This window comes from Ursus arctos, unplaced genomic scaffold (assembly GCF_023065955.2).
Source record: "Ursus arctos isolate Adak ecotype North America unplaced genomic scaffold, UrsArc2.0 scaffold_2, whole genome shotgun sequence".
In the NCBI taxonomy this organism is placed as follows: Eukaryota; Metazoa; Chordata; class Mammalia; order Carnivora; family Ursidae; genus Ursus; species Ursus arctos.
This window is the reverse complement of record NW_026622874.1, coordinates 22,560,736-22,587,665: the sequence shown is the minus strand read 5'-3', so window position 1 is coordinate 22,587,665 and position 26,930 is coordinate 22,560,736. Positions and strand designations below refer to the sequence as shown.

At 43.9% G+C, this 26,930-nt stretch overlaps 1 long non-coding RNA gene across 1 annotated transcript; it reads left to right on the top strand.

Moving 5' to 3' along the window:
* The first annotated feature begins 535 nt into the window (after positions 1-535).
* Positions 536-25,881, top strand: LOC113262742 (uncharacterized). The gene is made up of 3 exons (XR_006410649.3): positions 536-7,237; positions 8,879-8,952; positions 23,020-25,881. It is a non-coding gene; the product is annotated as an uncharacterized LOC113262742 (long non-coding RNA).
* The last annotated feature ends 1,049 nt before the right edge of the window (positions 25,882-26,930 follow it).

The following is a 26,930-nucleotide window of genomic DNA, read 5'->3' as shown; positions in this document are numbered from 1 at the left end:
TTCTGACTCAGTAACAAATGTCTTTATAAGAGTACTATTTTATTTGGTTCATCCACTCACTCCTCTATCCACAAAATATATATCTAGTGCCTACTACATGCCAGATGCTGGAAGAGTTAAAATACACCAGGCATAGTTCTCCAGCTTTGGTGTGCATCAGAACCACCTGACGAATGGTTAAAAATACATGTGCCCCAATCTCACCCCTCATATTCAGCAAGGCCACGGTAGTTTCCAGGAGCTTCCACAAGCTCTCCATGTGATTATGAGGCACAAAAAGTTTTAGAACTATTGGTCTACGTAAAAAAATTTAGTGAGAAACTTTAATGTAAGAGAGTGTAAGAGGTGTCAAATAGAAGCGTGCATGGGGTAGAGTGTCTACTACATTTTATTCTATTCATATCTTGCTATAGCAGTCGACTGTACATTCAACAATATTATTACAATTTTCAACTATAATGGAACTTTGTGTTAGGGCTTTAAAGCCTTAGAAGTATGATTTAGTTTCCTTAATATTGGAGAAATGTTTAATGTCTTGATAAATGATCATAAAGGTAAGAGAATGCTCTACACATAAAAGTGTCATGATATTTGCGTATGTAACTTACTTTAGTAGGAATGAGGAAAGCATCTGGCAGTTCCTACTTGAATCCCAGGGAGCCTATTAGATGGTCGTTATGGGATTGGGCCCCTCTTAAATCAAACTGTTCTTTCCTTTTCTTTTTTCCCTTGTCTACTACACTCTTTGGCAGCCTGTTGATACAACAGGTTCAAACAGCATTGCGGGAATATTCATAGCAGTTTCTACTAAAACCCCAGCAATGATGCCATGTGCAAAACTCTGAGTCTTACATTGAGGGAAACAAGCTTTCTTTTAAAGAAGAGTTAGTGTTTTCTTCTTCAAAGAAGGTGCTCATTCACCATGCCGCTCACAAGGAAACTTAGACTGTGGGAGACAGATCAGCTCTGCTTTTATTGTAGGGAACCTGGGATGTTCTTTGATTGCAAAACTTAATAGGAGTGCCTGGGTGACTCAGTCAGTTAAGCATCAGACTCCTGATTTCAGCTCAGGTCATGATCTCAGGGTCATGAGATCGAGCCCAACATCGGGCTCCGTGCGCAGTGCAGAGTCTGCTGGAGATTCTCTCTCCCTCTGTCCCTCTCCCTGCTCTTGCACAAGCACCCTCTCTCTAAAATAAATAAATAAATCTTTTTAAAAAAACTTACTAGGAAGAGATGTGGATTAGAAGCAACTATTTCACAAATCTAATTCAAAAATTGAGTGAAAACAGCACAGAGAATTAGAAAAAAAAAAGTTCTATAATTTCTTCAAAATGCTGCTTCAAAAGGTGTCTTCGTTTCTTGAATTAGCTTCAAGAAGTGTGATACAGCGCTCACCAACCGCCAACATTCCTGCTCTTCCTCTCCTCCTTGGGCACACAGATAGGCTGCGCTTTTCAGCCTCCTTTGCAGGCTATATGGCCATGTGACTAAGTTCCAGCCAAGGGATTGTGAGTGAAAGTGACACAATATACACCTCTCCTAGGCTTGACCTTGAGAACGTCCCACCATGGTTCTCCATGCACCTTCTCTGTTAGCTGGATAATGACACCCAGGCAACCTTGAAAACCGCAAGTTGAAAACTGCAGGGCCTCTGTTAGCCTGGGCTCTTAAATAACTGTATGGAGCAAATAAATCCCACCCCTACTCTTCCCATCTCAATACCAATGCGCTTTGAGAGAGAAATAAGCTTCCACTCTTCTGAGCCTCTTAAATGGTGGGGCTTGTCTGCAACTGCAGTTAGCCTACTTTAACTAATATAGGACGTAAGGATATAGGTAAGTCTATACTATGAGAGCATGCACTGGCCTATTATTTCTGGATCCAGCAGAGGTGGTTTTTACCACAATCCCCCACTGAGAAAACCCTCTAGAAAAGAATCCTCTGACTCCAGGAGGCAGTACTTAGGCTGTTGGGACTATTCTAGTTCTGCAAAGACAATTCAAAAGCTAATATTTCTCTTGGCCTGTGGGACATGGTTCTAGCAGCACACAGAATAAAAAACTACTGAGAAATTCTAACTCCAGAATTTGGAGCAAACAAAATTGGATAGAACGAAACCAGGGGCACAGACACAACAGAGTCCAAAATGCAGCAGAGACAGAACCAGAATGCGGGACCATCTTCTAGGCCCCTTACTTTCACCTGCCACAGACTGGCATATGCTGTCATTAAAATCTAAGAGAAAATCCTCCTGGTGTTTAAATGTTTTACTGTATGGAAGTCAGATAGCAAATTTCACAATGTTCAAAGTCCTACTCCTTATCAGTTAGGGAGAGAGAGTTTTGCCTTCCCTTTTAAGATGATGACGGAGCTCTTTCTAAACATCTCCTCTCTCCCATGGAAGCCAGCCTCTCACACACCAACACCTTACCCACTGAGTGATCACTTTCCACCGGGTAGTTATTTATAGTAATGCCCATTCCAAATATAATCTCAGTGGATATAGAAACTATTTAAGGATTTGCAACCCGACTTTATTTTTAATTTTGCTGTCATTCTTATCCAAAACATCCCTCTGTTAAAAAGAGACAGTAGGCCAAAATGGAGTCACTTATGCTAAGCCTCACATCACCAAACCCAGAATTACTACTTAACTTAATTAAGGTTTCAGCCTCTCCCCAGAATGAAATATTAAACCAGTCAATATGAAATTACCTGGTCAGCACAAGTGGGCTAATCTGCCTGATAGTTCCCTGCCATCCCGTAAAGAAAGGTGACCTTAAAATAAATTTGGGGGGGGGGGGCGCCTGGGTGGCTCAGTCAGTGCAGCATCTGCCTTCAGCTCAGGTCATGATCTCAGGGTCCTGGGATCGAGCCCCGCATTGGGAGTCTGCTTCTCCCTCTAACCCTCTCCCATGCTCTCACTCCCTCTCTCTCTCTCTCAAATAAGTAAATAAAATCTTTCAAAGAGGAGATCTTTTAAAAGAAAGATTTTAAAATCTTTTTTTTAAAAAAAGGAACTTAAAAAAATAAAATAAATTTTTTTTTAATCGTGTGAAATGGTAACCAAGCTGCAGATGAGACTTCCAATTATTATTTTTGAACATTTGGCCATTGACAAGTTTGAAAAACTTAAGCAAGTGCCCTGTGGAGCACTGGTTCTTAATCGGTCCCTTAAGAAGCTGTTTGGTGATGCACATTAACTTTTGCAACAGAAGGGAAACAAAGGAAAAGAACGGTGACCTGACCCAACCATTTTGCTCTGTGTTAGTCTAGCTAGTCCGGTCCCTTCTGCCTGTAAGTGCCTTGCACTCTGTGCAGCTCCTTGGAGCTCCTTTCCGTCTGCTAGGTGGGATGCCGCCTGATTCATGAGTCAGTGAATAAAGCCAGTAAGATCTTCAAAATTTACTCAGTTGAGTTTTGTTTTTTAACACCTCCAAGCCTTAAAACTCTTCAGCCGTTTTAGGCACCTCTCTCTCCTTCCTAGTCCGTTAAATAAAACAGCTCCCATCCACACAGCGGTTACTCAGTACCAGGCTTTGTGCTTGGCCTTTACACACATTAGGTGATTTAATCTTCTCAAGACATAGACAGTGTTATCATCCCATTCTGCAGACAGTAAAAAAAAAAACAAAAAACAAAACAAAACTGAGGCACCAGAAGGTTAAGTGACTTGGCCAAGCGCATATAGCTATTAAGGAGCAAAACCAGGGTTCAAGCCTGGGCACTCTGAACCCCCAAACCTCCACTGTTAACCATTGTATTATACTGCTTCTACTTTCAGTCAGCAAGTTTTTGCTCATGAGCGACACCTCTTGGAGGAGTAGTCGATCCTCCAGAAGGTCTAATAAATTCCGGTTCATCAGACCGCGTCTGCACACTTTCCTTCATCCCAGCACTTGTGGCATGCGGGAACCTCTTGCCACCGGGCTGGTGTTCGCTCTCAGAGCTACCTCCCTTCTCTACATCTTCGCAGCTCCCTGGCATGGTGAGATCCTGGGGCTGTTGCCACAATCTTCCGGAAAAGAGAAGCTTCTTGGCTCCAGCACGTTCTTAACGCTCGGGGGAAGAGCTGTGGGGCCAATCTGTCACCGTGTCTATATTTAGCCCCATCTGCCAGGAATATTTCAAGCTGCCTATTTTAGTATAAGCCGTTTTGTGCAAATGCCACTGTTCCACCACTAGTTCGTGGGAAACCAAGGGCATTAAGTGGATTTTCTGGTGTTTATGTTGAGTGTTGTGAGTTGGCCCTTCAGCCAACCTTCACATGAGCTAGGGGAGAGGATGGAGGCGGTGTTTTCCCAGGGTGTTAGTCCCAGGGGCCCACACTTTTTAGTGGCTCAAAAGTCATCCAAAAGTGGCAACCGCAGAGGCGGTGGTGGAAGTCCTGGCAGGGGAAAAGGACTATAAAAGGCCCAAGGCTCTTCCCCAGCATCCCTGAGGCAACATGATGGTCGAGCCCATTTCAGAGCTCTCTACTCCGGCTCCATAAATTACTGTATAGACCCTTACAGCCTTAAGCAACCCCCTCATACAGCCTCGTGGATCTGTGTCAGTGAAAGACAAGGGCTCCCGTACACTGAGGGCTTCCCTTGTGCCAGTTTTCAGCTGGCTTGGACATGCGCCATTCGTTTTGTCCATATGGCATCCCTGTGAGGGCAGTTCTAGGTCCAGTCCTAGTTCCACTTCACAGCTAAGGAAACTGAGGCTTAGACAGGCTGAGGGACTTGCAGAAGCAGATTTAGAACTCAGGCCCACTTAAAGCCAGACCTCAGGATCTTAACCGTTATCATCATGCCGACCCATTCTATCTATCCTACCCACCCAGTCTCCCGGTTTTCTTCCCCCAGGTATAAACACTGGAGTTTTTCGCATATATTTCCACCTCCATCTTATTGTCTAGACACAATGCTTAACTGTATTTGAGGGGTTCTGACCACAGGTTTGTTACCCAGCCCACTGTGACTAAATACCCACCCCCAGGGTGGGCCCAGCGGCAGCCCAGTGAGGCAGTGGGGCTCCGGGACTTGCCCCTGCGCTTGAGTAAATACTGGCTGGAAGAAGCAGTTGAGCAGCCTTAGGAGAGGGCGCCCCCGCTGCAGAGGTGAGTTTGATTGGAGATGTACGGAACCTGGTTTTCATCTGACTGGGGCTGCTGGGAAAGGAACTGCCCCCAGGATTGGCATGGGGCTGGGACTGAGAAGACGGACATTGGAGTGAAGTTCATTAATCCAGCTGTCCTGGGTAACTTATTAATCTTCAGAGTGGCTGAATCTAGGTGAATTCTGAATTGTTATAATAGGAAAATCTTGATGTGTGTGTGTGTGTGTGTGTGTGTGTGTGTGTGTGCATTTTTCTTTCCTAAGCACAATTCCTGAAAATAAGTATGTTTCACTAAATCACCCTAGCATGAAGGTTGGAAGAAAGTGGCTACATGCCTAGCCTTAGAAGTCACATGGTGTCCCATTGTAATCCCATAATAGTTACAGACCGGCCTAGATTCAAGAGGAGAGAACATGGACACACTCCTCAAAGAAGAAGGATCAACATCAATTTGTAAGAGGGGCACATGAAATGGAATATACGTTACGGTGCCTATCTTTGAAATATACAATCTTCCATACCAACTGCATTGGACTAGGGGAAGAACTTGGATTTGGAAGAAATTGGGCAAAGTGGGGTAGCTAGTATTTGAGTGCTAGAGGGCTAGCATGGCAGTGGAGAACCAAGGCTCCAAGAAATTCATTCATACAGTCAACAAATGTTGAGCCTCCTTGGGTACTCACCATGAGCCAGAAACTGGGGATACACAGTGGGTAAGACACAAGGTCCTGGCCTTCATGTAGGTTACAGTCTGGTAGGGAGACAATGACTCAAATAAATACAGAAATGCCATTAGGAGCTACAAAGTTGGAAAGAACATTGACAATATTGGAGAGAGTGTTTATTTTAGAAAAAGTGCTCAGGGAAGACCTCTTTGAAGTGGGGACATTTGAGCAGAGGCCTGAATGAATGGAGGGAGGGAACGAAGCATGCAAACATCTGAAGGAAGGGCAATCCAGGCTGAGGAAAGAGTAGGTATAAAGTCCCTGCAGAGGGATAAGCTTGGCGTATTCAAACAGGAAGCCCAGTGTAGCTAGAGCATAAGGATTGAGATGGAGAAGGGTAGGAAATGCAGTATGAGAAGTTGCTAGTAGTTGTCCTTAATTTGAGGCAAAATCCATTCAAAACCTTGCTTTTGTTGGTATTTGTTTCCCTAAGTGTTAGGATGGAAGGACACATTCTCATTAGGAAGTATCCATCATTAATACAGGCTTCCTGTTTTCTAAATGCAAATGACCATGTTTCCATTGAGGGCAGAGCTGAGTGAATACAAATTTCAGAAAAATGTCTCCGACATGAATGTAGAAGCATCTGGCCACCCTCAGGGTACCTTCCCACCACTTACCGCAGCCAATCTGGTCTTTGTCAGGGCATCTTGCTTTTCAGAGAGTAACTATGACAATGGAATGTGATGCTGGGGGTCTACAGCAGCCCTCTATTTGCCCACAACATGTGATAACGGAACACAGAATTATGAATCAGGAGAGCGTCAGCCTCTCCCTTTGTAGTAGACGAGTAATCTGCTATTTGATTCAATTAATGTTTTGTTATTGGTTTTGTTTTTCTTATGACTCTCTCATAACAAGATGAGTAAGATGTTCTATAATCTATAACACCATTTCCCAAATTAATTTGATGAAGACCTCTGTATTAGTTTTCTATTGCTGCTGTAACGAATTATCACAAACTTAGCAGCTTAAATAACACAACGGTATTATTATATAGTCTGTGTAGATCAGAAGTTTGATGGCGGTCTCACCAGAATAAGATCAAGTTGTCAGCATGGCCATGTCCTCTTCTCTAGGTTCAATGAGAGGATCTATCTACTTCCTTAGTCATTCTGGTTCTTGGTAGAATTGAGTTCCTTGTGGTTACAGGAGTGAGATTGTCATTTCCTTGATGGCTGAGGGCCATTCCTAGCTTCTAGAGGCTTCCTGGATTCCTTGGCTCTTGGGCTCTTCCCTTATGTTCAACGTCTGCAATGATGGATTGAATCCCTCTCAAACTTTGACTCTATCCTCCTTCTTCTGTCTCATCTCTCTTGGACCACAGCCAAAGAAGATGTTCAACATAAGGACTCATGTGTTAGATTGGGCCCACTCGGATAATCAAGGACTATCCCCATTTCAAGGTTTGTACTCTCAGTCACATCTGCAAAGTTTCATTTGCCATGTAAGCCAACACAGTCACGGGTTCCAGGAATTAGGGTGTGGGCATCCTGGGGGAGAGACATTATTCTGCTTACCGCAACCTTCATTTCCTAACCTCCACTAACCTAGAGCTGAATGGGCTACAGTTTGGGAAGCATTGCACTGCTCAAAGGTGTCAAAGGGCTTACTTGTAGACAGGAAGGCACTAATTCTTTAGGGGCAATGACAACAGCGAAGGCCCTGGGCGAGCAGGAGACCACATGCAGGTTGGATTTCTCCATGTGGTTGGGGATGCAGGTGCAGAGGAATAAGGTTTCAGTGATGGGTTTACCTTCTCACCTAGCCAGAGTATGAATCAGGTAGATTTCTGGATTGGCCCAATTTGTCAAGAACTTCTGCCTCTTCATGCCTGAAGGGAGAGGAAGGGACAGTTACTATACCAGGTATTTTCCCAATCACCTCCTATAATGGTCATGCTAACTTGGGAAGGTGAACTCTGCATTTGAACCTATGTGTGATGGATTTATTTGGTGTCCCACCCCAGTCCCTCCTACTGGATGGGTGCATCCATCCTATAGCAGCAGTGTGCTAACAGCTCACAGCGTCCCCTTTCTCTAGAAACCACCCTGACAGTTGATGGGAGATGCCTCAGCTGTGAGGTCGTGCTTCTGCCAACACACACACACACACACATACACACACACACACACACACCTTCCCAACCCACAGAAGTCTGGCCCCCATGCTTGGTGGTGGGAACATTTCTGTGATACTACTTATGCCCCAGAGTCTTCTGTGGATCATGTCTGGCTTTTTCTGAGACCACAGCCTTGCTCTACTCTTCCCTTCACTTTTCTGCTTCCCTTCTTCAGTTCCAAGTTTTTCCTGAATAAATCAATAAATCACATGTCCCCAGAACTTCGTCTCAGGCTCTGCTTCCAAAGAACTCAACCTAAGATGTGATAAAACTAATGCATATATCAGGACCCACAAAATGGAGGCCACCTCCATGGCCCTGCCCACATCACAAATCTGAACCTAAGCCCGCAGTTCCAGGAAGCACTTGTCAAGGACACTTAACAAACACCAATCACAATCCCCCAACTAAACTTCAGCTAACTTATCCTACCCTAGAAAATAAGACCTGGGGTTGTCTGGGTGGCTCAGCTGATTAGGCATCTGCCTTTGGCTCAGGTCAGGATCCCAGGGTGCTGGGATCGAGTCCCACATTGGGCTCCTTGATCAGTGGGGAGTCTGCTTCTCCCTCTGCCTGCTGCTCCCCCTGCTTGTGCTCTCTCTCTGACAAATAAGTTAATAAAATCTTTAAAAAAGAAGGAAAGAAAGAAAGAAAGAAAGAAAGAAAGAGAGAGAGAGAAGAAAGAAAGAAAGAAAGAAAGAAAGAAAGAAAGAAAGAAAGAAAGAAAGAGAAAAGAAGACCTGCTTGCCTTACCAGGAAATCCCTGGCTTCCTAGCCAGTCGTGCCCTGTTACGCACTGCCTCTACTAATGCTCCCTAACACTTGATCTTGCTTGAAATCCCTTGGGAAGACTGATCCGCTGCGGTGAGGCACTGCACTCTCCCAATCCATGGCTCCCTAATAACAGAGTTCTTGCTTTTTGCAGGTTCCTGGCCTAGAATCAGGCAGCACCGAGAAAATGTCTAGAGAAGATGATGCACTGGTGCATGACCCTTCCAGGTATGTGGTTGAACAAATCGAAGGAATCTTGATGGTTTATTTGCAAAAAGTCAGGGTGGGAATTCCATGCAGGATTCTGAAGACCTGGTCTGTGGAAAAGGATGCAAAATTGAGAATACGTTGAAATACAATGGTCCACGCCAGGGCCGGTTCCTTGGGGGCAAGCACTGAGCCCATCACGCTCGTGCTGTATCCCTGTGCTGGTGCAGGAGCTGACACACGGCCAATCGGCTGCTCGTTGAATAAGTGAATCAAGTCGAGAGAAGCAATAGAAGGTGAGGTCTCTGAGTCAGGAGGTTAAGCAGGAGAAAGTTGGGAAAAAGAGGATCTGTTCTCAGTAACACATGCGCCTTTGAACCCTTCCAAACTCCTCTGTGATCACACTTCCTGGAACCTGCTTGTAGTTCCCAGGAGTCTGTGGCCACAAGCCACAGGAAAAAAAAGTGAAAAAAAGTGGCATTTCCGGTCAGCCCTCCCTCCACACCCAGGCTGGAGTTCCAGCAGCCTGCTCTGGTACCTGGGCCATGCCCTGTCTTGAAGAGATCTAGCAGAGCTCTCGGTTAGGCTGAAGTTATTTTTATTAATATGTTATTCCAACTTGTACGATAAAACACCAAGTATCAATGCAATTTACTTTAGTGCTTAATAAGCACCAAACACAAATTTCTGATTCAAACACCAAACAACCAGTAAAATTTACCAAATCAGTAAAATTAAAATTAATAATAGGAATGAAATGTGACATGAGATTGTTTTTGCTAAAACCCAGTCTCTCTTCATCACACAATATGGTACTGACTGTCCAAGCCCAGGCTCTTTCCAGATCAGCCCATCCCCTGGCCAGGTGCGGACAACCGCTCATGCTCGGCTTTCCTCAATTCAAACGACTTCTAGACCTTCCCTCTGATAAAATGCACCCTGCTGCTTCCTTTCGGCTTTCAGCAGATACGAACGCATTTATACATTAAGTCCACCTCTCTTCTTTCCTCATTAGGGGAACATAAATAAAGCAGCTTTACTTGGCATTAATGTGATCACAAACACAAATGTGGCTGAAATCACGCAGGGATTGGATTAGACACTCAGATGTATAAGCTTGTGAGAATGTATATGTATGATGTATACATACGTATGCATATATCTATATGAAATAATCGTCGATGCTTAATTTTATTTTTTTTTTAAAGATTTTTTATTTATTTATGTGACAGAGAGACAGCCAGGGAGAGAGGGAACACAGCAGGAGAGTGAGAGAGGAAGAAGCAGGCTCCCAGCGGAGGAGCCCGATGTGGGACTCGATCCCGGAACGCCGGGATCACGCCCTGAGCCGAAGGCAGACGCTTTAACGACTGCGCTACCCAGGCGCCCATCGATGCTTAATTTTAAAATAAAAAACTAAAACATGCTCTTAGAAAATGTGTGAGTCCCGGAGGAAACACGGCTGCAGGCCCAGCCGGGTTTGGAAGCCCGCCTCTGTGTGTATACAGCTTCATTTCTCCCTCTGCATGTTCTCCCGCCCAGAAAGAAATCAAGCTCATTGTCCTTACCCCCCCACTTCTTATGTAACCATCAGATTTATTTATCCATCTCTTCTGGAACAGTCGGTCACCAACATTTATTGAGCATCTACCATAACTGCTTCTCGGCGTCTTAAGAACTCTGTAGATATTACTGTTATTGTGATTCTGTTTTTAAGGTAAGAAATCTGGAGCTCAGTGGGCTTAGTTTAAGAAACTTGCCGAAGCGGCGCCTGGGTGGCTCAGTCAGTGAAGCATGTGCCTTCGACTCAGGCCATGATCCCAGGGTCGTGGCATCGAGCCCCAGGTCAGGCTCCCTGCTGAGCGGGGCACCTGCTTCTCCCTCTGCCTTGGCCCCGTCCCCCAGCTCGTGCCCACTCGTGAGGACGCTCTCACTCTCCTCTCTCTCTCTCAAAAATAAATAAATAAATTCTTTTAAAAAAAGAAAAAAGAAACTTGCCTAAAACAATTACTTACATCGGAGGCAGGGTTTTGATTCAGTGCTATCTGACCTCAGACCCCACATTCCTGTTCCTCACGATATCCCCAGGGTATCGAAAAGTGCACATAATAGGTACTCAACAAATATGTTTTGAATGAACACAAGAACAGTGACCTGGTTGCATTGTGCCAGTCTGCCTCTCCTCATAGCCTGTAGGAATTGGTCTCCCCTATTGACCCTATATATTGTTCCCCTATAGGCAGCAAGGCCTTTAGAGTAGAGGCTATGGGTCCCCACCTCGGACCCCCCTCCCCATCGTGCCTGGCATAGAGTAGATGCCCAAATAGGTATTCATCTGAATTGTTTTGAGCTCTCGGCCCAGCCTGGGATCTTTCTTCAAGGACCATCTAGAATTAGAAAAAGAGACTTTGAGGAAGAGAGTGTTTCTGACAACACGTGTCACTGGCTAGCCTTGGGAAAGGAAGGGGAGGCTTTGGCAACCTCCTTCTGAGGCTTGGACTCCAAGCCCCACTACGTAATGTAGGTAAAAGCATGTGATTTAGAAAGTAGCAAAATCCTAGAGCAGCGTGCCAAGTTCCGAGTCACTGAAGCAAGTGGTGTAAATGATGAAATTTCAAAGACAGAGACCTTTTTAGAAAAAGCCCGGGTATGCAGAAGTGACAGCACTGAGCCCTGGGTTTGGGGGGAAATGACAAGTCTTCCTCCACTCCCCCTTGTAGGAGGACCTTGGTGAGTGGCTTTTAAATGCCCTTTTAAGTCTCTGAAAAGAGCTGCCTGCTGGATCAGCAAAGGCTGGAAGTTCCTCGTGATCATTTGTAACATAATTGAGGTTTGCACATTCTTTCTGCTCAGGCTGCTCCTGGGGTCAGAGAGAATGCCCCGAGGGGTGCTTTGCAGATCCCTTGGGTTCACATTTTCCCCCATTACTGCCCTTGTTCTCTTGCTCGACCAGAACCGCAAGGCTCTTCTTGCTCTCGCCTCATTGAACAGGAAACTTTGTTTCCTCCCAGACTCTTTGCTGCTTCCTCTCTGTGCTGTTTTCCAGCCAGTGAGAAGCCCAGGCCATTGCTGGTTTGTGGTGGGCGCTGGGCAGCCGACAGCATGACTTACCCTGTGTTCTCTCCTCACCCACTTGCCTGAGAGAAGGAGTGCTTCTGAAGGAGCGCCCAGATGTCTGCTATGTTGCAAGGCGTTTTCAGGGACCGGCACCTTCCAAAGCTGGGGCATCCTTCCATGCGTCGGTGAGGCGGGGTGGAGGGAGGAAAGGAGTTGATACTTACACACGCGCCAGCCTTGCCAGATACTGGACTAGGAGCCCCGAGGAATGGCTGGAATTATCACAGCTCACAGCCCCCTGGTGGGCTCAGTACTGTCCTGGCTTTGCAAACCAGGGGCCCCAGATTTGCCTGAGACACAGCTAGGACAGTAAAGAGCAAGGGCTCAAGTCTAGGTCCCTGGCCCCAGTCTCCAAGTCCTTAAGCACCCCAGAGGGACGTTAGCTTCTCTGCCCACACCCCCGCCCTGCAGAAGGGAGCTTGGTCTCCCCACTTCCCCTCCCCCCCCAACTCCTGAGTCATGAAGAAACTAACAAATTCATGATTTGTAAAGAGTTTTGTTCCTTAGCTCTGCTCAGATAGGCTTCAGTTCAAAACACAGTGTGCATTCATGCCGGATTCTCCAGGACACTTCCAATTTCGTATGATGTTATAATTTGTAATAAATCCATTTCGTTACATTTACGATCAGTATGATTTCATTTTACACCATTTTAAGGCATTCCAAGTACAAAAATTTAGAAACCGGAAAAAAAAATTTTTCTCAGATGCCATGCCCTGATTTTTGAATCAGAAAATGCTTCTCTCTGCGACGCGCGCCCCAAGAACGTGATCGTCCTCGTTCATCTATCGGCATTTTTTTAGGGAGGCAGTTCTCTGTTCCAGGTCCTGGAAGTGCTGTTGTGCGCCCCTCATTGCAGCACCGCCCCAGGATATTCCAGCCCCTTCTCCAAACAGATCCTTGACCACGCGTTCTCAACCTCCCTTCCCATACGGAGACTCAAGATGCTTTTCTCAGTCTTGCAGCAGATGCATCAGCTGTTCCTGCCCTCAGACTCCCTTCTCCAGCCCCCATTCCAGGGGCACGTGGGGCAAAACCCTGAGCAGACAATGAGGCTGGTTGCTTTGTGTTGGTGCCAGAAAGAAAGTCCTGCCCCTCCCAGGTGTGGCCCCCCCCCCCCCGCTCCCCCGGCCGACTCCCCTCCCTCCCTCTGGATGGGGCTATACGTGTTGCCTCCAGCCCTGCTGGAGCCCACTCTTTCCAAACCATTGAGTCATTTCCTCTTGGGGACTTTCTCATTAAAACCTTCCTGTTTGCTTTGCTCTGGAGCTCCACTCCGAGTTGCTGTTTCCTTCCCTGTCCCCACTGAGCTGTAATTAATGGCCCCGCACCTTTCAGCTCGCCCTCCCGTTGCAGTTTTCCTTCCCACGCTCCTCTCTTGGCTGGAGTCTCTCCACTTGGTGCACACTTGTGCAAAGCCCCAGAGCTTCTAAAGCTGTGAGGGCAATGGGGGAAGCCGCTCCTGTCCTGCAAAGTGTTGCCTGAAGGATAAATTGGACAGATGAGTGTCTACAAATAGGCAGCAGGGAGAAAACCCTCTGACCAACAGCCTGTCCCAGATCTAACTGACACAGCAAGCAGAGCGGTGGGGAATAACCCTTGATTAATGCCCTCTGAGCTGCTCGACCCCGAGCAGCTGCCGGATCCCCCGGAAGACGGCTGTGGTCTCTGTGAAGCCCTAGTTCGGAGTGTTTGTGTGCACATCTGAGACCCGCTGACCCAGGGACAGTTTGCTGTTGTGGTCAGCAGCACCAGGGCGGGACTGGGTGGGGCAGAAGGGGCCAGAAGACACTGGGGTTTTCTGATCGAGTGATGGGGCAATGGGAAGAGAGCACAGAGAAGGAAAGGAAATGATCAGACTGAATATTGCAACTTTGTTCTTTCTTCAGGCTTATTTTTTTCAGGAAGGTATTTCTCTGATCCAGGCCCACAAGAACTGGGGTATATTTCTTAATGCAGGCACAGTCCCAGAATATTCCAGCCCCTTCTCCGAACAGATTCTGGATCAAATGAAATATCATGGGCTGTACAGAGAAGAGTGCCCTTTGTACCCTGTGGGTATTTGATAAATGTTTACTGAAGCAAGTCAAACTGTCAAAAAGTATATGTGACAGAGGGGATGGATGGTAAACTCGTCTGCGGACCCCAAATCGTGCACTGTCTGTTCACTTCATCACACCACCGGTCATTAAGGAAAAACCCTTGGGAGATATTCCCAGGGTAATGGGCCTTCTGCCACCCCTCAAATCCCATCATGTTGGCAGCCTCCCGCCTCAATAATGTGTGAGGCCCGCATGACCTGGTGCCTGCTAACGGGGCTTTGCAGAGCTCCAAAGCCAGCACACTGCCCCTTGGAAATCTGCTTTCCAAGTATATTTATCATTGGTAATCCTCACCAGTTTGGAGACTCAAACAGAAGCCGAGAGTCACCTGGTTTGGCTCCTGGCTCCTGAACGTTCACTCTGATTCACAGGAGACCCGCCTCAGTCCCGCGCAGGCTCATCGGCCTCCTCTGCTCTCCACCTGGTTCCCTGCTCTGTCGCCTGGGCATCATCCTGTGCCGTAAACCATCCTTCCTTCTCTTGGGTTTTCAATGTCTTCATTCCCACTGGCCTCCAACTCTTCCCTCCGCCGGCTTCATAGAGCCTTCCCTTTCCATCCTCCAGGGGGCGCCACTATGGCTGGATAAAGGAGTTGGAGGGGGGGTCCTTTACCTGGAACACACCTGAGTGGCAACTCGTCCCTGCCCACCTCCTTGTGCAAAGATGGGCACTGCTGCTTACCTCCGGTTACTGTCTTGTGTCCCTCCCCGCATTACCAACTCCTCGCAGGAGCCGTCTGTCGTTCCTTTTACCTCCACGTGCCTTGACTTAGTAAAGTGAGCGGCCTCTTCCTCCTCCTCCTCCTTGCTCACCCTTAGCACTTGATACACCTGACTATCCCCGCCTTCTGGAAACACTCTCCTTCCCTGACCTTCCTGCTTCTTCTGTTCCCTCGTGGCTCCTCCTCCCTCTCTGAGCAGCTCTCCTTCCCCAGTCTTCTCTCTGAAATCTTGCTGTTTCTGAAATGCCGCATTCTTAGCCCTCTTATTCTTTATAGCCCCTTCCCTGGGGCATCTCACTTACTCCCATGGCTTAGGCTAAAACTTATATACTGATGACTTTCCTTCCTTCTTATTAAAGTAAAAATCTCTTACAATGACAAAGCATCACATGTACAGGTAAACAAAAATAAGAAAATAAAAACACTGTTTCCACCATCTATTGCCAGTGTTAATCTTATTGTATATCCTTCCAGAATTTTTATGTATTTTTACATCTTTTCCAAAATGAGAAAAATACAATTTTTTAAGTTGTTATAAACTGTTTTGTAACTGCTTTCTTTTTTAGGTTAATAATCTGAAACTTTCCATGTCAATACATCTTATCTAATGCCCGGTCCACATCTGACTACCTAAATCATCTCCCAGATGTCCTGTCTAGCTGGTTTGTCCAATTAGGGACAAATATAAAACTCCGGCATAAATATATATCATTATTGTTGCATGGGTATTTCTTAAGCTCTTTTGCCAAGCATAGACATGATATCATGCTTGTTAAATGGATTTGGGCAATTATCTATAAAATATCCCAACTTCTGGATTTGGCTAGTTGCTTCTCTGTGGTATTATTTAACTTGTTTCTCTAGCCCACTTATTTCTTATAAACTGGAAGTAAAACACAAAGGCATAATGAATCCAGGTTAAGCCTTGTTAGTTAGCTTGCATCATAGGAGATGTGAACTTCCTTCTGCATTTTGTCATAAGATACCTATGTTCCGATTGACCTGCCATGAGGGATCCCAGCACTGACCACTTAAGGCAAATGGCAGTCTTAGCCTTCCCTTGTAGCCTTAAGTTATCAACCTTGTGGCTAGGAAGTCAACAGTGGTGTTATTTTGGCAATACTATACAAGTGTCCAGTGCCCCAGTAACCATATGCCTAAAGCCCTTACCGCCAGTTTATACCTGAGTCAATAGTTTCATTAAGAGTTTAAAGTGATTATTGGTTAGGGTTCTTCGTAGGATATGGATGACACATTTTAATTAATTAAAAGTTAATTAAGAACATTTGTTAGGAAGGACCTATTTCCTGAGGTGTGGGCAGGACTACCAGTGTTTAAAGCCATGAAACAGTAACAATCGTCATTCTACTGGTTACGGAGATCCAGGTTCAATGATATAAAGTGGATAAGAATGGGTTCTAGAGTCAGAAAGACCAGAGCTCAAAATGTAGGTTCCGCACATCACAGATTGTGTGAAATTGGGCAAAGTCAGCTGGTCTCTGAGCATCAGTTTCTTCGCCTATAAAACAAAGAAAGTAATAGGACTTACCTCATAGGTGATTTTAAAGATTAAATGCTGCGAAGCACTTAGCACGATGACAGGGTTTTGTTATTACTCTCAGCTGTCCTAGCTGCCCGAAGCAGGCAGGATCCCCCGTGATGGCCCTTATAATCCCCTCGAGTGCAGTGGGGCCTCTGAATAGGATGGGGTGTCACCCCCGCAATTCTGTTGTGCTGTATGGCAGAAGGGAGCTTATCAGGGTGGATCTGACCTTGTCAGGTCAGCCCTTTCAAAGCAGAGAGCTTTCTCTGCTGGTCACAGGGAAGAAGTCAGAAAAGTGCATTCCAGCTGGCCTTGAAAAATATAAACATCCATGTTGTGAACGGCCTATGGGGACCATGTCGCAAGGAAAGCCAGTGGCTTCTGAGAGCTGAGCATGATTCCCGGCTGATGGCTAGCAAGGAAATGGGGACCTCATTCCTGCAGTCACAAGGAACGGAATTCTGCCAACAACCTGGACAAGCTCAGATGAGGACCTCAGGTGAGAACTGCAGCCCAACCTCACCTGCAGCCCTGTGAGACCCTGAGCCAGGGTCCAGGGAAGCTGTGCTCAGACTCCCGATCCACGAAACTGTAAGATAATAAATTCGTGTTGCTTTCATCTGCTTCGTTCACAGCAACAGAAGACGAAAATCCTAGCTGGAGTTGCTCATCTCTGCTTCTGTGTTCTTGCTGGGCTCGTTTCTGCTGCTAATGGCTGTCCTCCAAAGCAATACTCGATTGCATAAATCATGACAATGCAAGAATGACAAGAGGGGGGCCACTCTTCAACACAAACCCCGTAGGATGTCAATATTCTCTCCAGCTTCTATTGCTAATGGACCGATGGTGGTCATGGTGAGGAGTGGCTTATAGACCTTTGTGGCTTTAGAGAGGAACAAAAATATCATCGGGACTGAGCTTTTCCTGGAAGACTCAACTCATTATGCAAAAGATCTTTTCTTCATGGGTTTCCTGTTTGACACTGCAAGTCTCTCAACTACTAAAGGCTTATCTGAATCTGAGGCCAAACTTAGCCAAATGACCTGGTGAATAGTTTAGGTCCTTACTGAGTTTACAGTATGTTGGGAAAAGCAGACATTAAACAAGTTACACAAAGTTACCATTATCAACTGTGTTGTGTGCCTTAAAGAAAAAGCGTTGAATTATGAAGGCTTTCCCGAGGAAGTGATCCTTGAGATGAGATCAGATGGATGAATAGGGGTTGACTAGGCCAAAGGATGATGTTGAGCATTCCCGGGGATCCAGAACAGCTTCTGGAAAGGTCCCGAAGCAGGAAGGGTCATGGCAATATTAAGAAACCTTAGGACGGGGAAGCGAGCAAGGAGAGTGAGAAGAGCATGTGTGAGTTGCAGATGGGAATGGAGGGAGGAGCTAGGTCTTGCAGGTCCTATTTGGCAAAGCTAAGGATTTCAGTCTCAGGTTTTCTCTTTTAAAAGAGCACCCTGGCTGCGAAGGATTGTATGGAGCGGGGACAGATGCAGAAAAACTAGTCAGGAAGCAATTGCAGCAATCCAGACAGAAGCTCGGGGGGGCTGTGACGAGGGTCATGGTGGCGGAGAAGAAGAGAAGTTAGATTAAGGAAATCCAATTAAGGGATTTTTACTTTTGGCAGTTTTTAAAAATTAAACCATTTTCTGATCACCTGTACCATTCCAGGGAGAATTCACATTCATTCATTTGCTTATTTGATAAGTATGTATATTGTTTTATTTTTATGTGCCAGGCACTATTCTAGGCATGGGGATACCGTAGCAAATAAAAACTGGCCAAAATCCCTGCTTCCAAGGAGCTTGCGAGGGAGTGAGACAATAAGCAGGAAAGATGAGGGATATATAACTAGATTCAGTAACAAGTGCTAAGGAGGAAGTTAAAGTTGAAAAGAAAGCATAGGACGTGCTAGAAGAAGATTGCATTGATATGTTCAGATGAGAGCTCACTAAGTAGGAGACATTTGAGAAAAGATCTGAAGGAGCTTCGGGATCGAGGCACGCAGCTATTGGGAGTGAGGTGGATCAGGGAAGAGGATTCTAGCCCGAGGAAACAGCAAGTACAAAGCGTCCGAGGTAGAAATGTGACTGGTGTTTTCTGGAGGGCTGTTATGGCTGGAGGAGATCGAGCAAGGGGAATGTATCAGTCGCCTATCCCGCAAGAAGAGCGAGTAACAGGCAACCTCGGTGGTACACAATAGCATTTAGTTTTACTCATGAGTCGAAAGATCATCTGGGTGGTTCTGTTGAGATGAGCTGAGCTTGTCAGGGCTCACTCACGCCTATGCAGTCAGCTGCAAGACAGCACAATTTTGCCGACTTTGCCTGGGCTCTTGGATGAGACAGCCGCGTTGACTTAGCTCTGCTCTATGTGCTTCTGTGCCGCTCATCCCCCAGTAGTGTGATGTTCCGTTCTCATGTCATAGCAGGAGTATGGAGGGAGGAGGGAGAGGAGAGAAAGGAAAAAGAGGAAGAAAGAAGCGAGGAAAGAGAGAAAGAGGAGAAGAGGAGGAGAGCGAAAGAGAGAGAGAGGAGATGGGGAGGAGGGAGAGTACACACAAGACCTCTTAAGGTCTGGGTTTAGAACTGAAACAGTGACACTTCTACCACATTTTATTGACTAAAGCAATTCAGGAGACCAGCTTAGTTTCCAGGGCTGGAGAACAAACTCCACTTCTTAATGGGAGACTCTTGAAGTCACACTGCAAAGGCTGTGAATATAGTGAAGGGTGGAAAATTAGGACCAGTTTTTGTCATGTGTCTACCACACTGAGCTAGTGGGAGATAAAGTCAGAAAGGAGGTAATGGGAATCTAGAGGATGTAGGGCTTTGCAGGCCAGTATAAGTCCTTTGGCTTTTACTGTGAGATGAGAAGCCATTGGAGGGTTTCCAGAAGAGTAAGACCACCTAACTTCTATTTTAATGGAATCCCTGTGGCTGTCAGGTTTAGAATAGACTGAAGTGGGGAAGCAGACAGGGAGGAGACCACAGCAGCCATCCAGGCAAGAAACAGTGGTGGCATGGCCTGGAAAATAGTGATAGTAGTGTTGAGAAGTAGTCCGATAATGGTCATATTCTGAAGGTGGAATGACCAGCATTTGCGTACAGTGCTAATGTGGGAAATTAGAGTAAAAAGATGAGAAATGCTTGACTCCAGGGCTTTAGCCAGAGTAACTAGAAAAACTATGTTTCAATGTACTGATGTGATTAAGGCTTCGGGAAGAGTAGGTTTCAGGGAAAATCTTCTTCGTAAATCCCTAACTGCCCGCAGACCTTTCTACCATTTTAGACTTGGATTCTCACAGATTCGGAGCTGTATCCACCTGGAACATACGATATAACCTGATCAACTGTTTCCAGCCAGCATTCTTGCCCCTCTCTGTGGCGTCTGTTCTGATTGGTTGTAATACCCATTCTTATTTCACAATCCATTCTGATTGGTTGGAGCCAAACTTAATTATCTTTCTCCATGGCAAAGCCAAGGGAAGCACAGCAGGAGTGGAAATGCCCCCCTTTTGAAGAGGCGGACTTCTTATACGACTTTGTACTTCTAAACGATAGTGGATAGATCCACTTAGATTCACTCCATTCATAGCAAAAGCATGTCAAGTTGCACACTCTGCTGAGGGGTGATGTATGACTTTTTTTTTTCTGTGAAAAAAGGCACTTTGAAAGATAAAAATGGTTCTATGTGATTAGCATAATTTATGAATTAGTAGAATTCATCAGTACAATTCAACAAACACTGTGCATACTTCTTTTTAATAAAACCGTATTGGATAGGTAAAGGTAAAAGTAACTATTGGAAGGGAGGACGTTTGTATTCCTTTTGTCTCCCTAAATTCCCATCTTGGCTCTGAAGGAGGGAATTAGCACTAACATTTTGGTAGTTTCTTCTTATGAGGAGAAATGCAGAGGAGGAAGCTTTCAGCTCTCTCTCTCGTCCCCATTGCTCACTGCTTCTCAGACAAAAATGGCACATGTGATTGGCAAAAGTCTGACATTCACTAGGACATGTTTTACTAATGGGCAGGGACTTACTCTGTCTGCTGAGCAAAACCAGTCCAGAATGTTCCCTTCACTGGAAGTGTGCTGCCAGCTAGTGGGTTTCTACTCTACCCTTTGGTAGTTGAGGGTGTGAGGCAGCCCTGGTCCTCACAGCTGCCTGGTAGGTGAACTTGGGTTGGCTCTTCACACCCAACTCTCAGATACGCACTGGGTGAGCAGATCCCAAAGTCCCGTTGCCATGGGAGTAGGACCTCAGCCATATTCCTTCGCATTCAGAATCACTGGGCCAGTGCCCCACTTGGCTCCTTTTGGGTGAGTTTCCCAGTGGAGACGAGAGGTGAGTCACAGAACCTGAAGCCCTAACACCAACATCAAGCTCAACTGAGAATCTGCTGCCATGTTAATCCTCGGCATAGTCTTCCTTCCTCTCTTTTTCCTGCCTTTAGAGTCATCTTTCTTTGCCCCTCTCTCCCTTTCACTGAGCCATATTTGAAAGCATGTGAAACTACATCTTTATCAGTGATAACGCCCTTGGTTTTGAGTAACAGAAACACACTTAAGCTTTCCTAAAGACAAAAGCTTAAATTTATTTTAAAGGAACAAATTTGTCTCGGGAAGATAGTAGTTAGTAAGTAGATAGTAGATTTCAGAAATAAACTAGCGCCAGCGCTTCAAATGCAGTCAGGACTTTCCCTCCCGTCTCTAGAGAAGGCAACCGCACACTCTACTTTGTGAACTACCCTGGTTTATATCTGCCAGATGTAAACATCAGGCAAAAACCACACCATGACTTAAATAAGGGAAGTTTAATATAAATATTTTAAAAATTTTGATAAAAGAATGCTTGTAAAATAAAGAGAACTTTATGGTACCCTAGGGCTGAGGGAGAGTACCCAAGGAGGAACAGATATAAAAGGGGACCCCCCCCTCCTAAGGCTGGGATTGCAACCACTGGATGGCAGAGAGATTTACCCAGACCAGAGCTCGTCTGCAATCAGTGGCAAGCAGGAAGCAGTTTCCTGGGGCACAGGTGGAACATAGAAAAACTGCAGCCAGGGGTCTGGCACATAAGCACACAGAGAGAGTAGGTACCATTGCAGACAGGAGGCCTGGAATATATGGTGTCTATGTCAAGATGGCCACGGAAAGGTAATCATTGGCCAGATTGAGGCTGTAAAGTCACCAAGGGGCCATGAGTTCTGGGCCAGTGGCTGGGTCAGAGTACCACCAACTGACAATGTGGCTGCCAGAACCAGCAGAACGTACCCTCCTCCTGCATTATCCCTCTAGTACCCTCTGCTGAGAAAGCTTAACAGGTGCTCTTTGTAGAGGAGAAATGCTTAAAGGAATTCCATCCATTATTGCAGATCCTGTATTAGATCTGAGAGACAATAAATTGCTGACACAGCTTTCAACAGTACCCTGGTAAGAATGATTAATTCCCAGAATAGTCAGATTCAAAGAGAAAGAATATAGAAGAGAATTTACTAAAGGCTGGGCGTATGGGGGAAATGGAGAAGTATTGTTTAATGGGTACAGAGTTTTGGTTTGGGACAATGAAAAAGTTCTGGAGATGGATGGTGGTGATGATTGTACAACGATACAACAATGTAATGTACTTTATGCCCCTGAATTGTACATTCAAATGGGGGCGCCTGGGTGGCTTAGTCAGTTGAGTGTCCAATTCTTGATTTCTGCTCTGGTCATGATCTCAGAATCAGGAGACTGAGCGCCGTGTTGGGCTCCACACTAAGTGTGGAACCTGCTTGGGATTCTCTCTCTCCCTCGCCCTCTGCCCCTCCCCCACTCACATGCACGTGCACAAGCACGCACTCTCTCTAAAAAAAAGAAAAAAGGATTACACTGGTAAATTATACATACTCTAGCACAATCAGAAAAGGTCAATGCATGGGCACTACATTCATCTCTCACCTCCGCTCCTCTCTGTATGTTGACTTTCTTCTTCCTTTCTCTGTTTCTCAACCACACGCTAGAAAATATGGCTGCCAATAGCTCCTGACCTTAAACAGCTCTCCTTCTCTCAAAAAAACAGCCAATTTTAGTCTGGCTCTCACAACTCCCTCTTTGAAATTCTCATGGAAATTCTGCAGCTGTTTTGGTCCTGTGCTCACCTTGGCCATTGGGCCAGTGTCATCTGATATAGACCAGTTTTCAGAAGTGTGTGTCTGTGATTTTAGGAGTAGGATGGAAGAAGGAGAGGAAAAAGTACTGACAAAACAAGAGGAATCTACTATGCTCTTTTAATGGCTTCCCTTCTCTCCCTTCCAGTGTTTTAACTAAATAGGATGCCAGGCAAATAAATAAATACATATTGTAAAATGCATGTCAAGAGTGAAATCAATAAATAAAATGATCCAGATCAGTCAAATATTTTTCCTCCTTTCCACCTGTGCTAGTAGTCTGAATTAATAATAGAGGCATATGGCAGAATAATCACAATTAGTCATCAAGCTAATTAACCATATACTTTCCTAAGTAGCCACAAAATGGCAGAAATCTTTATATATACAATGAGATTTAAAAATTAATTGTGGCTGTGACAGTGATGGTTATTTTTTATCTTTGCAGGCACAACTTCTTGAAATGATATATATTCCCATCAGGTGCTTCAGAGAAGCAATGGCCTTTTTCTTGACCGGCAATGTGCATTTTGGTACCAGATTATCAGATGGAAAAATACAGACATTTTCCAAGCCCTAAACACAGAGTGTGCCATCTATTAGTTTGGCTTTCTTCCCTCCTACCATCATACTAATATGTGGTGGTTTTTCCAAGAAGAAATCAATCCAAATCTATCTTTGGCCTCAGAATCCGGGAAGCCTGGGTTTTATCACTGGCTGGTCACAGATGCACTGAGAACGGGTAAGTCACTTCCATCTTTGTCTGAATGTCTCCATCTGGAAGATGTAGATTCTGACACTCACCATCAGATAATGTTTGCAAAGTGTTTGGTGGTCCTTGCTGGTAGACGGTATGTAATCGCAAACAGTTGCATCATTTTTTCTGCCCTAAAAATTCTTCTCTTTTCTAGAAACTATTTTTATATTAAAAATATCACTTTTAAAATATGGCCACATGGCAATAAAAATTCAGTTGGTACTAGAGAGTAATTTTTTTTTAAGTAAAGGTCTTTCTCAATAGCATTCCCCAGAAGTAACAGCTTAAAAGTTTTCTATTTTTAATCCTTCTGAGGTGAACCTCCACAACAATAATTTATTACCCTTTATTTTTGATGTATCAACTTCAAAGTGTAGCTGATGGGCCCCCTTATGAAAGATGAGGATCTTGGCTCATTTACACTTTCCTTCAACAACCACGGCCAGATATATTTCATTTCTTATTATTCCTTTAGATACGTCCAATATATTCAACCCTCCATTTCTCAATCCATTATTTTTAGGCAGGATCTCGTGACTCTCCTCTAAGGTAAGGAGAGCTTTACTAGCCCTCCCTTCCCCACCTCCTCTCATGGTCATGCCCAGTGTCACAGCTTCAGCTCATCACAGAGTTCAGTTACATTGTCAAAATTCATAGAATTTCTTCCTTCTGATATAATTATTTTTTCTGTGTTTTGGCTGTTTGTTAAGTCTAAAAATCACCAGATTTTATAATGTGTTAATTAACTGAATACTATGGATTATACGATTTTATTTTATTCAAATAAAAAATATGTTTATTGATTACATATGCTTTACTAGCACTGTGTTAAGTGCTAGGGGATATATCAATGAACAGAATTGAGCAAAAAAATCCCTGCCTTCACAGAGCTTACATTTTAATGTGTATGTGGACTCAGAGTAAAAATTATGAAATTGTTTCATTTAACCTGTGCTAATAGAAAAAGAAATGCACATACGTAAACTGGGAGGAGGAAGTAGAGGAAGCAAGGTATTGAATTTTTATAATGTATTATTATCATATAGTTTCACCTTCTCACTAAAATAATAATCTAGACTCTGCAGCACTTTAGAGAAAATTTATGTCTTCTTGAAGCCATTCTTTCCAGGGCCTTCTCATTTGCTAACTTAATTTGGGTTGCTAACTTTTGAATCCTACTTCTCAATATCATTTTTCTGGGGGTTTTGTTTATTATTTTTTATTGCATGAATTTTTGTGTTGGTTTTTTTTTTTTGTTCTTCCAGTTTTGTCTGTATTAAGCAGCTGGGCTTGGCCAATTGCTATTTGAATTGCTGTCTCTCCCTTTTCTTTATCCTGCTGGAATAAATTCTCAAATCACTATTTCAAGAAGCATCATATATTCAGATAAGGACTTTATTTTTACCATCTTACTCTCCCATTTCATTGACAGTTTTTGATGGGTATAGAATTATTTGTTCAAAATCAATTTCTATCAGAACTCTGAAGGTGTTTCTCTCTTATCCCAAAGGAAAAGTTTGATGCCAACCTGATTTTTACTCCAGCAAGTCTAACTTGTCCTGCCCACTCACCACCACATAATCATGAAGTATTTTTGTCTGTAGCCTTGGCTTAAGACATTTTACAAAGGTATATTTAAGTGTGAGCATTTTTTATATTAATTGTGCTGGGTACCTTCTAAGCACCTCCATTCATACGATTCTTATTTGTCTTCAGCTGTGGAAAAATTTCCTCCATTGTTTTTTTTTTGGATAAATTCTTGACCTTTTGAAAATCATACTGAGTATGATTTATGCTCTTTTATATTACTTCCCCATATTTTTTCATTCCTCTCATCATTCACTTCTCTGTTTTTTTGCTCTATGTTCTGAGATACTTATTTAACCAGATGGATTCACTGGTGAATTCTACCAGACATTTAAGGAAGAAATTATACCAATTTTCTACAATCTTTTTCAGAGAATAGAAGCAGAGGGAATACTTACTACCCCATTCTATTAGGCGGTATAACCCTAATTCCAAAATCAAAGACATTACAAGAAAAGAAAACTACAGTATTTCTCATGAACATAGATGGAAAAATCCTCAGCAAAATATTAGAGAATTCAACAATATACAAAAAGAAATTATAAACCATGAACAAATAGGATTTATCCCAAGTATGTAAGGCTGGTTCACCATTTAAAAATGAATTAATGTAACCCATCATATCAAGAGGCTAAAGAAGGAAAGTCACATGATAACGTCAATAGATGCAGAAAAAGCCTTTGACAAAATCTAGTACCGGCTTGTGATAAAAATGCTCGGGAAACTAGAAATAGAGGGGAACTTCCTCAGCTTGATAAAGAATATCTGCAAAAAAACCCTATAGTTAACATCATATTTAATGGGGATAAACTTGAAACTTTCCCACAAAGATCAGAATAAGGTAAGAAAGATAGATGGGTGATGGGTATTAAGGAGGGCACTTGTTAAGATGAGCACTGGGTATCGTATGTATATGATGAACCACTGAACTCTGCTCCTGAAACCAACATTGAACTGTATGCCAACTAACTAACTAGAATTAAAAAAAAAAAAAAAGAACAAGGTAAGGAAGTTCCTACTCACTACTGCTTTTAAACATTGTACTGGGATTCCTAATTAATGTAATAAGACAAGAAAAAGAAAAGATATATAAATTGGGAAGGAAGAAATAAAACTATCTTTGTCTGCAGATGACATGATTGTCTATGTAGAAAATCAGAAAGAATCAACAAGAAAAAAAACTCCTAGAACTAATAAGTGCTTACAGCAATGCTTTAGGATACAAAGTTAATGTTAAAAAGTCAATCACTTTTTTATATACCAGAAATTACAAATGGAATTTGAAATTAAAAACAATGCTATTTTTTTTAGCACTCCCAAAAATAAATACTTAGATATAAATCTGACAAAAGCTGGACAAGATCTTTGTGAGGAAAACTACAAAACTCTGATGAATGAAATAAAAAAACTAAATAAATGAAACTAATTTAGTTTATAAACTAAACGAATGGAGAAATATTCAGTATTATCAAGATGTCAGTTCTTCCCAACTTGATGTATAAATTCAATACAATCCAAATCAAAATCCCAGCAAGTTATCTTGTGGATATGGATAGACTGATTCTAAAATTTATAGAGAGAAGGGCTACTGGGTGGCTCAGTCAGTTAAGCAGCTGCCTTTGGCTCAGGTCATGATCTCAGGGTCCCCCACATCGGGCTCTCCAGTCAGCGGTGAGTCTGCTTCTCCCTCTCCCTCTGTGATCTCTCTCACTTTCTCTCTTTCAAATAAATAAGTAAAATCTTTAAAAATATACATATAAAATTTATAGAGAGAGATAAAAAACTCAGGATAGCCCACACAATATTGAAGGAAAAGAAGAAAGTGGGAGGACTGACGTTATCTAACTTCAGGACTTACTATAAAAGTACCATAATCAAGGCAGTGTGGTATTGGTGAAAGAATAGACAAAGCAATGCAACAGAATAGAAAGCCCATAAATATATCCAAATAGATACAGTTAACTGATCTTTGGCAAAGGAATAAAAGCAGTATAGTAAAAGATGGTCTTTCCAGC